Source organism: Phascolarctos cinereus, unplaced genomic scaffold, assembly GCF_003287225.1.
Source record: "Phascolarctos cinereus isolate Bilbo 61053 unplaced genomic scaffold, phaCin_HiC Scaffold_4;HRSCAF=312, whole genome shotgun sequence".
NCBI classification, from domain to species: Eukaryota; Metazoa; Chordata; class Mammalia; order Diprotodontia; family Phascolarctidae; genus Phascolarctos; species Phascolarctos cinereus.
The window spans coordinates 425,683,848-425,693,837 of NW_027555847.1; positions in this window are offsets into that span (position 1 = coordinate 425,683,848).

The following is a 9,990-nucleotide window of genomic DNA, read 5'->3' on the forward strand; positions in this document are numbered from 1 at the left end:
CCACATAAGTATTGACCTTCAAATTAGAACTGTGGGGAATGCTTTAAAATGAAATTTCTTTTATTATACCTTTTTTAACAACAACAACAACAACAAATAAATTAACCATAGAGAATGGGTGCAAATGCCCTTCAATCACAGTGGAATTTGTTATTTGCCTTAGTGCATAACATTTAAAAAGGAGTAGTTCTTTTAGACTTGAAGTGGAAATCACTAACAAGTGAGTGGATACATTCTCCCAATACAGATTAGACTAGATGGCTTCTCTTGTTTCTCTGAATTCTCTGAGTCCGAAGAATAGCTCTCTGGAACAGAAAGGAGGCAGATCATTTTAGCTTCCTAGAGAGACAAGGTTATTATGGGATCAGCAGCTTTAATTCAGCCATTGGAAAACAGAAGTTTTCATGCTAGTTCAAAATTAATTGAGTCTTTAGGAAAAGAGAAAGCAAAATCCTCATTTTGTATTACATTAAAGAAGCCTATAAAACAAAAAAAATATAGATTTGCATTTACTAAAAACGATTTCATTGAATAGTAGTATATTTTGGGTTGAAAATAACCTTCCAGATAAGGATATCTCTTAGGATTCTAGACAATCCATTCTCTCCCTCAGTTTGTCATGTAAAATCTCATATTTAATATTATGATCAGATTTCAGAATAAGGATTTATATATGTCATATTTTCATTGTAAGTAAAAGGAGTGGGAGGACAGGTACAAGTATTTATTAAGTGCCTGTGTTCCAGGCACCGTGCTAAATGATTTACAAATATTATCTCATTTGATCCCTTCAAGAACGCTGGGGGTTTAGATTATCCCCATTTTGCAGATGATGGCTAGATGAGGAAATGGAGACACTGAGAGGTTAAGTGACTTTGTCTCAGGATCACACTGCTAGTGTATGAGGCTGGATTGTAACTCAGGTTTTCCTTAGTCCAGAATCAGCTCTCATTTACTGCAACACCTTGTTTGGCTCAGCTTTAAGAGTTGTTTAGTATAATAGGGTTGGAAAAAGAGATGGGATTCTGGTTGTAAAGGTTAAAAAGGAGGCTATATTTTATCCTAAACACAATAGGAATCCATTGGAGTTTATTGAACAGGAGAGTGGCAAGATCAGTTACCCTTGTGTTTTAGAGGAAATCACTTTAACAGCTGGTAGAGGAAGAGGGAATAGTAACAATTATTGTTTTATTGATATGATACCTAATTGCTTACAGAGCATTTTTATGAACACATCTCAGACAAAGGTGCTGCTGGGATATCAAGTATACATTCAGAGGTGGTTTCTTCAAACCTCTCTCTAACTGAGATAGGGCTCCTTCTAGTACAAATAGGAACTAATTTTTTTAATTCATTGAAGACCCTTAAAATTAATATTCCTAACCTCTGCTTCTCTGTTTTAGCAATATATTCAGAGAGAAAACAAAAACAAAAATATTCCAAAACCAGTTATTTATCCATTACCCAATTATCCATCCATTCATGCACAAATTTCACTGCAAAGCCCAATAGATTTTTGATGGAAAGCCTCTCAGCCAGTTTGAAAGGTAATTTTTGTTCTTGTTTGTTTGTTTTGTTTTGTTTACAGTAACAGTTGAAGGAATTTTCTTAACTCAGTTGGCTTGCCCTAGGCAGTAAGGTATGAAGAAAATTAGCAATGTGAAACCATTAACTCTCACTTGAGGTTAGGCAGGGTATACCTTTGTGGCTTGTGCCTTTAATTACTTTAAAAAAAAATCTTAGTTTACAACTTCCCCAAATCCAATCCACCCACATCTATTCCTACCATAGGAAATTATTGCAAATAACTTTAAGGAGTCTTAAATCAACATACTCTACTGCTTCTTTATAAACTTTATAAACTGTGGCCTTAATATTTAGAAGAGGCCATTCCTAGTAAGGAGTATCAATAATCTATTTCTTAGCTAACTTGGAGGAAGGGTAATTAAATATCAACTCAGGGAGACCAAAAAGACCAGAGTTATAGAGAAGAAGAGGATGAAACTCCTCTGCTGCGGATAAGGTTTTAGTGCCTTCAGGCATCTGTATGTTCCTAAGCATGTGTATCTCATATTTCATGGCACCAGTGTTGGCTAATTGTGATCACATTTGAATAATAATAATAACAATAAACATTTATTTAGGACTTTTCAGTTTTTGAAAAGTATTTCACAAATATTTTCTTCTATCTCAAAACAATCCTGGGAGGTACATATAATTATTATTATCATTTTACAAATGAGGCAACTGAAGCAAAAAGATGTTGAGTGACTTGACCAGAATGATACTTATGTGGTGATGGCACCTGGACCCCTAAAAGGAAAAGACCATAGCTTTGAAAGCAACCCAGTCCCTGAACTTTTCCATATATTTCAGCAGCCTAGATCACTGGCACCTCCATCCAAGGCAACTGGCCCACCCCAGCCCACCCAGATCAACTAATTAGCTTACTTGACATTCTTTTCACTGTCTCTCTTGGCCCACCCCAGACTACTTACCACTCCTTAATACCATCCAGATCCTTTCACTGTCCCCCATTAAGTTGCAGGTTCACTAGGAACCAGGGTTCCAATAAACCTTGTCATTTGACTGGAAGATGGTTCAAGTGAGTGAATTCATTCTAGGCAGAAGCTGCCCTTTTCCTGACATTTTGGGGTTCCCAGCAACCCCAAACCACATCAATATAGCCAGTAACTATATAAGGCTGAATTTTAACTCATCTTCCTAACTCCAGGTCTACCTCTACATCTACCATGCTACCTCTCTGTCTAATACACTTAGCTCAATACATTTATTTACCACTTGAACCACCATTAGACTTGTCTCCTTATGGACAGAGACAAATTTAATAACCAAACTTTTCATGTAGGATTACAGATTTAGAGTGGGGTCTAAGACCCAGAGAAATTACATAACCTGCCAAAGGAACTGTGCCAGAGCTGGGATTTGAACTTAGGTTCTCTTACTCCAAAACCTATGTTCTTTCCATTACACCAAGCTACCCCCCATGAGCCTCTGTTTGTACTGTTCACAAAATGGTGAATTACAGGAAGGCCTTGGTCACAAAACCACAATTGTGCTCTGCTTCCTCTTCTTATTTTGTCTGCAACCTACAGGTGTTCTGGTGAAGGGTAGGGCTCACTGGCTAGCAATTCACTCAGTAATCCTCTCTAATAGGAAAGGCTCAGGAGCAGATCAACTCAGGACAGATTTCCTTTTTCCCACTCCCACTCCACCTCACTTGAGAAAGCAGCACTATCATTTGGATCGGCCAAGGGCTAGGCCCAACGATCTACCTCCCCAGTCATCTCTCACCACACAGTAAATAAAGCTTGAAGATTTTATCAGCCATTCCTAGTTACAATTATTAGGTCCTCTTATGTAGATATGATATGGTTCACCCAGATCAACCTGGGATTCTGTCTCTGTTCTTTGGCAAGTTCACAGACTTTATTTTTTTTTAAATAAGTAAATAAATAACACAGCTCATTCACTCCTATATTAAATATTTTTCTTCTTTAACCCATGATGTCAGATTGAGATTTCTGCCTTAAACTATGAAGGGAAATGTCTAATTAGAATTTTCGTAACCACCAGAACTTTTCTCCAAGTTGAATCCTCTGACTTCGGCTTGAGTATACATAAGGAAATGTGCATGTCTGGGTCAGCTGTAGATGGTTCATGTTAAAAGAAAGTCATCAAACAATCAGGACACAACAAATGAACAAATGGAAAAAGATACCTCTTAACCAAAAAGCAAGTGGAAGGGGAAGGAGAGATTGTATGGACAATCCTTTGGTGATTCTCTTCTTAATTTTCACAAAGTGACTAGACATCTGTGGAAGCTAATATTATTGTAAGCTTTGCAGACTTGTGGCTCTTAAACCACCTCTCTAGTCTCCAGGTCCTTCTGTCTCTCTCTTTTTCCCCCCATTAGCAGAGATGAATAGGTAGCCACCACCCCTTATGTTCCTCAAAGCTAGCTTTTCAGCTTCATAGAGTTGTATAATCTCACAGTGAAGTCCCAGAATATATATTTCTTCTTTCTTCAGAGAGGGTCCAGACTACTCCTCTAATGGTTTCCAGAACTACTTTTTCTCTCTCTACTCTACCCATGGAGTACAAGGGTAGTTCTACAGTAGTTCCCATCATCATGGTATGAGGAAGAAGACAGGCTAACCCATTATCTTTCATCTCTTCAGAATTCTAAAAGTTATACATAGTTTCAGGGGCTGCTTAGGTCAATCCTTCTCTGGTGAAGAGTACAGAGTGATAAATGTCATTACTATGCCACATCATGTGGAAGGCATGTGGCAAGAAGACATATCAAGATATATAGGGACCTTGACTGTTCTTCCTCCTTATTTTCCAAGCATTGGTCCCAGTGTAATGAAACAACACACCGACACAATAGGAAAATAGCAAAAGGTTGTGTTTATGTCTGCAGTGTCTCTGAGACAGTCATCCCTGAAGCTCAAGGAAAATTGGACCTAAGGTCCACTAATAAGTATTAAACTCCTCTCCTGTCTCTCAGCCAGAGAGAAATAAAATAAAGAGAAAGTAAGAGTAAAGAAACACTAATCACAAAAGGTATTACTCTTGCCCCATGAGTTTTTCTTATGTTCAAAGGAAAATGATGTTTCTGACCCCAAAGTTGCATCTGAACTCTGAAGTTCATCTTTTCTCTAAAAAGAAAAGAGGTCCATAAACTCCATCATCCAACATAAAGCATTAAATGAAGATTCAAGGACTATCAGTGTGATGGAAGCAGAAAAAGCAGGTACCAAAGAATGCTAGTCATGGGTTATGTACTTCTTGGGCATAATCATTCTCTACAGTGATCCAGTTATGCACTAGAAGGAGCACAAACTAGCAAAAGCTATAGGCCTATGATTCAAATGACCTCTAATATTCTCTAAATGGATAAATTCAATGGCTTTCTTTTACCTATCATCAACTTTTCTTGAGCATGTTCAAATTTGACTTCTTCCTTTCTGATATATTCTCTTCCTCCAACTTATATAACGTTTTCTCCTAGGTTTCTGTTCTTTTTAACTAAATATGTTTCCTCCTTCCACCCTTTCTTTACATGTGGGTATTCATGAAGAATCAATCCCAGGCCCTCTTTTTCTCTTTCTCTCAAGTTCCTTTATATTAAGGGTCAAAATAACTTCTAGGAGAACTATGAGAAGGAACTCAGTTGTACACATTCAGCCACTGTTAAACCTGGCCTTGATTCCCAACCAATCCCCAACCTTAGACAAACAAGTTCCAGTCCATGGAATGACAGCAAAGGAATACAACTTGGAGACCATTTGTTAAATCATCAGCCTAGATGAGACAATACCAAATTCAACTTTTCAAAGCTACATGAGTAATATTTTTGTTGCATTAATAATGAACCCATGAAATTACTGGATAAAATAATCAATTGGAGAGAAATTTGAAGACATGACAAAGACCTTCCCTGTCAAAAATACATCCAAAATATTTTAATGAGAAAAATGCCTTTATATTGTGAATTTTGTGGAGCATCTATTGAGGGAAGTGCTCAGATTTCATTTGTATTTTCTCTTCATTAATTCCCACCCAATTTCTTCAATAAATGTGTACTTTTTATTTAGACATGCATATTCATAAAGGAAAACATGGATGATAAATAAAGCTACTGTGGTGATTCAATTGCCATCCTCATCTTTGATTCAGCAAACAATTCATGAATATTAGGACACAGCTTTCAGATTAGTTGGATCTTGATTAATGAAACATATATACATATATGTATACACACACATTATATATATGTATATATATATATATATACATATATATATATATATATATATATATATATATATATATACATATACATACATATATACCTATCCCTATATATCTATATATCCCCTAGGCATATGGAAAGGATGGGGGCTTATTCTGTGGTGCAACCTTCTATGCCCAAATCTTATCTTTGATATGGTTACCAAACTCCCATCATCATGGTATGAGGTTTAAATATATAATCAGGCAGACACCTAATTCTGTTATCTTCATGGTGGTGGAATAAGTAATAGATAAAACAGTTCTGAAGCAGCTACAGAAAATCAAGCACATCAGAAAGGCACAGTTTAATCACCATCCTAATTTTTATTTTAAGTCACATGATATAGCTCAGCATTTTAGTAGTCTAGGTAAGGAAACATCATCATTTTTCCTTGAATGTCTCCTAATACTTGATATTTTGTATGTACTGTTTTTTTGTTTTATTTTGTTAGATCTGTGATTCCATTAGAGTGGTGAATACCAGTGAGAAAACTCTCTTCCAGTCAGGGTTGTCCTTTACTCTGCAACTTTTAGCCCAAGAGAATTTTCTGGGCAACTGAGAGATCAAGTAACTTGCCTGGAGTCAAGTAGCCATATGTGTCAGCGGAAGGATTTGAATCCATGTATATTTGGCAAAATGGACAGCTTTTTATCCAGTTTACTAAACTATCTTAAGCACTTAAGTTTTAAATTCAACAATATTATTTGAGCATGTTTTTGATTCCTTTACAAGGCAACAAATTCTTGAGGATGTCATTTTTTTTTCATTATCTTACAAATTGACTTGAAAATATACATAGTGTCCCAAAAGTCTTCATGCAGTTTTAAACTATTGAAGACTTTGGGAATACCTTGTGTAAGTTAGTCTTTGTCAAAAAGCAGATCTATACTCATCTCATAAAAGTGGTTGTTTATAAGTTGTTAAGAACCCCACCAGTAATAACTTCTGTGACCCCAGAAGTAAAGTCTTAAATAAGGAAATAGGGTAGTAGAGTAAAAATGTGCTTATTCTGAGTTGAGTAGCTGGGTTCAAATTCTGCCTCTGACACTCTATATCTTTAAACAAGTTACTTAGCTTCACTGGGTCTTAGTTTCCTCATGTGTAAAATAAGGTGGTTGGAGTAGATGATCCCTGAGGTCCTTCCCAGCTCTAGGTATATGATCCTTTAATTAAGTATTAGCTGAACATCTACTATATGCCATGTGCTTCTCTAGGCAATGGGGATACAAAGAAAATAACTGAAACAATTGCTGCTCACAAGGACCTTACATTCTATGATTTTCACATAGTTCATATAAGACTACAGAATATCAGAAATGTTCTTTCCTTGATTCTTTTTGGGCAATGCAGAGCAGGTAATAATCACAACTAGCTCATTACAGGAAGATGGGGCTCTCCTGCTTAGTTGAATTAGGTTTCTTGATAAAACTCATTTCCCAATTAAAACAAAATTGCTCTCATTTGGATGATCTCCAAGACAGTCTTATCTAACTAAAGCTATTCGATCCCACATAATTTAAGATAATGGAATTCAAATGTCATCTAGTTCAACCAGAAACTGAATCAATCAAGTATTTATTAAGTTTTTACTATGCATTAAGCATTAGATACTAAACTGAAGATAGAAATAAAAATCAAGAAACAGTCCCAGACCTCAAGGAGCTTATGGTCTAATGGAAAGACAAAAATGTACCTGTGTAGGGACTAATAAGGCACACACAAAGCCAAATGAAGATAACCTTGAATGGAGAAAACAAAAACAAAAACCCAACAACAGCAAACCAATTGGTAGTCAGAAACACCAAGAAATGCCTCCACAGATATGGCATTTGAGACAATTCTTGAAGAAAATCAGGCATTCAAAAAAGGGGTAGAGCTGTGAAAGTGTTCCAGGCACAGAAGAAAGACAGGGCAAAGGGCACAGATGTGGGAGTGAGGGGGAAAAAAAGTTGCTTTGACCTAAGTATAGGGGGAAAGAAAGAGATTAATGTGCTGCATTAGAGTAATGTCCTTTGGTCAAGACTGCAAATGTAGTAAGGAGATTGGTTAGAGAGAGGTTTAAATGTCAAATACAGCAATTGGTATTTGATCCTAAAGGTAACGAGAAACCACTGGACTTTCCTGAGTGGGAAGGTGACTTTGTAAGACCTGAGATTCGAAAGAGACAATGAGTTAATTACTTGAATGCAGGTAATATGTGTATGTATGTGTATAATCAGGTAGGGAGAATCTCACTGACAAGTATAAAGATATGGTTATAGATTGAAGGAGAGCTGAAATCATCCAATAAATACCGTGGACAATTTTTATCTTGAGACTTTTATGATTTCTTGAAATTGTGCAACTTTGTAATTTTTATCAACCTTCTTTTTCCATGTGGTGTTAGCAAGAAAAGTACTTAGCCTGCCTAGGTTTTATTCTTGTTAGGAGAAGAGAACAACAATGTACAGACACTGTTGGAACACTCTGGTTCCACTCTCTCAGAATTAGGCTGTTATATTGGTTCCTAAGGGTTCTAGGACACTTCGAGAAGTCTGTTCTCTGCATTTGGCTTGAACCCCATCAGCTGCATTGTTGTCCCATTTTGGAAGGCCAATAAACTCACCCAAGTTCCATTTAACTACTTAAAGCTAGTTAGTTTTACAAAGGGAAATTTACTTTGCAGATACAGTGAGAACAAAAGTATAAGCAACTCCTCCAACACTTTAGAAGCATAATCCCCTGATCTAGGCTCAGTGGTGGGTGGGGTAGGCTCACAATTGCATTGGATCCCATCAAGTTTATAATAAAGGTAGTTTTTTCCTATGACGTGTTACCTCCATTATACTGTGATAATGTCCCCTGCTCTTCATATGGTCAGGGGAGGAGGAAAGATCTGGGAAGAGATATATTGTAGCAGAAAAGAAACATATTGTTCCGTAGTAGATTATCATAGTCCCATCATAGGTAGAAGAAAAGAATGAATGGACTATGAGGAACTAGCTGGGGCAGAGAAGTAAGCCTGGAAATATTTAGCAAAAGTAGGATTTGATCCCTCATAGACCCTCTTCATATTTATTTCCCTCAGCCTTCTCATACCTTTCTCTATCCCCAACCCAGATTTCCACTCTTTTCCTCCCCCCTCACCTTGGAGCTGCTGCCCCAGGCTATGGAAAATTCCAGCAGCAGTTTGCACCTGGGAGAGTTTTATTTCACCTTTTCCAAATGGTAAAGTTTGGAGTACATTTTTTTCCTGATTGGGGAGCTATGTTCTTAATATCTAAATTTGGAACCCTGCATTTTGTCTTACAAATCTTATTCCACATAATAGATTCTATAGCACTTTTTAATAGAATACACATATATTATGGATTAAACAAACATTTTTGGATTGATCATGAAACCTAAACCTCATACCTAACATTGTTTCCATAGGAAAATACACTGACAATTTGTTGATGGTAGATGTCATTCCTAGGTTGAGGACTGCCTGAGTGTAAGATATTGAGTTCAATTTGTCACTTGCTGAGAGATATGTTTTTATTAAAAATGACTTTTGAACAATACCAGATTTCAGGTTGAAAAAGGATCTCATAAAGGAACTTTGCACCATACAGATGACAAATAAGATTTTCCATAAAAATGTTAATCGCAAAATATCTCCAAGTACTAGAATTAAAATTTCATGCAAATTAGATAGAACTAGAAAGGCTGATTATATCCAGGTAGATTTTATATCAGTGTATGTTTAAATACCATGTAATTTTTCACTCACACTATTCTAAGAAAGACTTCCTAGTTTTCTTCTTTTTCCCTCTCCATCTGTTAAAAAAATCATGAACTGATTAAAATAGGTAAAAGTACAAAAATGAAATTGGGCATTTGCCTCATTTTTAATTAGCATGTACATTTAATTCTGTGTGCATGTGATATTATTTGATGTAAAGGAGATTGATGAAAGACAGTGTGATAAGAAAAAATGTTTTTGAATGAATGTGGGTGTCTAAATGGAAGAAGGAATATGGACAACAGTTTTTTTTTTCACAGTTATGACAGCAATGACTCCACTAAGATTTAGGAGTTGATGAGAGAGAAGAAAAGTTATCATTTTGCTTGTGTTGAGATCAGTGAAAAGGTTAGTATGGTGGTTTCTAGCTATAATGAATGTCTTGTACAATCAGCACTAA